A 3154-nucleotide genomic window follows, 5' to 3' on the forward strand; every position below is an offset into this window, starting at 1 on the left:
GATGGAAGCCAGGTAGCTGTCTTCAGTTGCATATCTAGTTGCATTTAATGTAAGCTTTCCATTTCACAGATGAGCAACTGAGGCCAGTTAGTGAGTCTCCCCCTGAGGTGGTTCTCGGTGTCTCCCAGATTCCAAGTCCAGCTTCTCTGTACACTCTCGGTCACGGCTTCTCTGGTCAACTCTAGGATAGCTGCAGCTGTCCATCACCATGGAAGGAAAGGACCTGAAGGTAAGTAAGCTACCTGGGAAGCCAAGGGAACTGATTTCTCACTGCCTCCCCCCCCCCCAGCCTCAGACAGGAGTAAAATAGTGGCTGAAAGGGGACACACACACACACACACACACACACTAGCTCTGTCTGTTAAACGGCTCAGCTGTGGAGCCACCAGCTCCTCATCATCCAAATGAGTCTGAACTTCTTCCCATCAAGACAGGGTTTTCCCAACTGAGGGATGACCCAGTAAGAGATGTAAAACCAATATAATGTTGTAATGTGTTTTTACTATTTTTTGTTGGAAGCCACCCAGAGTAGCTGGAGCAACCCTGTCAGATTATTATCATCATTAACTTGAATGTTGTCTGGGGGAGTGGGGCTTTTTACATGGGTGGCATTACCTATCCCTGCCCCCTATTTTTATTTTATTATTAAAGTTCCCCCCCCCAAAAAAAAAACCTGCTGTAACATACAACAAACGTAACTGATTTCTGTGCAGGAGCAGCACAGGCTTGGAGGAGGGTGTAGAGATGAGCCATTTTCCTGGCAATTATTGGACAGGTTACATAGAAGTGACCAATTTTCAGTTACCCAGTCTGCAAGATCCTGGCACAGAGCAGGGCCTCCCATTCCCTCTGTCTGTCTGTCTGTCTGAGAAAGGGCTCAGAGGTGCCTCCTCCAGCCTGGCTGTTCCTTGTTGCCCTCTTTGTAAGTTGCTCCTCAGCAGGCTGCCAATGGGGTTGTGGGCAATGTACACACACACACAGGCATATATTTCATTTTTTCACCTGCTCTTTTTTGCAAATCTGGTAGACTGAAAAAGCTATTATGTGTTATGCGAATTCTAATATGCCAAAAATTAAAATGAATGTTCATAAGATCACAAGGTGAACTCACACATGTAAGTACACAAGCCACATGTCTCCAACAGTACAGGAGAGCAATCCTGAAGCCATTTCGAGCTGTGCCTTTTCTTAATATTGCAACCTGACAGCAAGGCGATGCTGCTCTCCTGCTGGAGCCCCTCCAGAGAAGCAAGGAGGGAGCAGCACGAGCACCACCTGCAGCTCTTGTTGGGAAGCGCGTCTCGCAGTCCGGCAGGAGACGCAGTGAACTCAGTTTAATATACACTGAAATAAAGCTTCTCCATATCCAGAGGATATTTCCTAATTTTTGAAGGGTGATAGACTGGAATATGTGTCTATGTCTGCCCCTTAACATTCGTGCAACAAATGCAGTAAGTGCCCGTAGCTGGAAACTGCATGTGGGGAGGGTGTGGCAGCTGCGCTCTGGTCATACTTGTGGGCTCCTTGTCTGTGGGGCGCCACGCCGGTGGCCCCTGGAGAACAGCGGCGGGCTGGGCTGGATGAACCCCTCAGGGCATCATGATGATGATGATAATGATGATTTCTGACTTTCTCATGGGACACACGTGGCTTAGAACATGCAAATATCTTCGCCCCCTTCAGCCAATGTTTTTAGCTTTTTTTATTCCTTCCAGTAGCACCTTAAGGAATTTTTTTAATTTTGACTATGGCAGACCAACACGGCTACCTATCTGTAGCTTTTTTTATTTTAGCCATAAGCCGCCTTGAGACCCCGTTGGCGGGGGAAGATGGGATGGAAATACAATACTGTAAACAAGATATAGCTTAGAGGCCAACTCCCTTGGGAGCCCCCAAAAAATTTAAAGGGAAAAACCCTGGATGTACATATCCAAAATATAAGACACAAAACAAGTAAAATAAAACCTACATAAAGTGGCAAATGGCTTGAGATACCTACTAGGTCCTGAATGGGGTAACTGTACCCATGAAGGACCAGGTGTGCAGCCTGGGAGTCGTTCTGGACTCACAGCTGTCCATGGAGGCGCAGGTCAATTCTGTGTCCAGGGTAGATGTCTACCAGCTCCATCTGATACACAGTCTGAGACCCTACCTGCTTGCGGACTGTCTTGCCAGAGTGGTGCATGCTCTGGTTATCTCCCGCTTGGACTATTGCAATACGCTCTTCGAAGGTGACCCGGAAACTACAACTAATCCAGAATGCGGCACCTAGACTCGTGACTGGGAGCGACCGCCGAGACCATATAACATCGGTCCTGAAAGATCTTCAATGGCTCCCAGTACATTTCCGAGCACAATTCAAAGTGTTGGTGCTGACCTTGAAAGCCCTAGAAACCTTGGCCCAGTATACCTGAAGGAGTGTCTCCACCCCCATCCTTCTGCCCGGACACTGAGGTCCAGTGCTTTGGGCCGCCTTTGGGCGGTTCCCTCATTGCGAGAAGCCAAGTTACAGGGAACCAGGCAGGGGGCCTTCTCGGTGGTGGCGCCCTCCCTGTGGAACGCCCTCCCACCAGATGTCAAAGAGAACAACAGCTACCTGACATTTAGAAGACATCTGAAGGCAGCCCTGTTCAGGGAAGTTTTTAATGTGTGACATTTTAATCTATTTTTAATCTTTGTTGGAGGCCTCCCAGAGTGGCTGGGGAGGCCCAGCCAGATGGGCGGGGTACAAATAAATAATAATAATTATTATTATTACTATTATACATAAATTACCATATAGCATCTATTCAGCACAAAAAACAGCTGGACCTATAAAGGGCCCCCATTATCTTCAGCAGCCGAGGGCCTCATCCAACCTAAATCCGACCCGATAAACAGGAACCATAAATACCTATAAGAAATGCTCTGCATCTTATCGGGCTCTTTCGGGGGAGCCCCGCCCTGCCTTGGGAAGAGAGCAGAGCGCGGCGGCGGGAGAAAAACTCTGCACAGGCTCAGAGGCCCGCTCCTCCCCGCCCCGCCCCGCCCGCTCAGAAGGAGGCGGGGCAGCGAAGCCGCGCTGGAAAGCGACGCCCCGGAGCCCCGCCCCCTCGGCCTCTCCGGCGCCTGCGCGGCCCCGCCTCCTCCCTCTTGCGCCTGCGCCGCTCCTTTC

The sequence above is a fragment of the Podarcis vaucheri genome (assembly GCF_965113315.1).
Source record: "Podarcis vaucheri genome assembly, chromosome: 1".
Taxonomy (NCBI): domain Eukaryota; kingdom Metazoa; phylum Chordata; class Lepidosauria; order Squamata; family Lacertidae; genus Podarcis; species Podarcis vaucheri.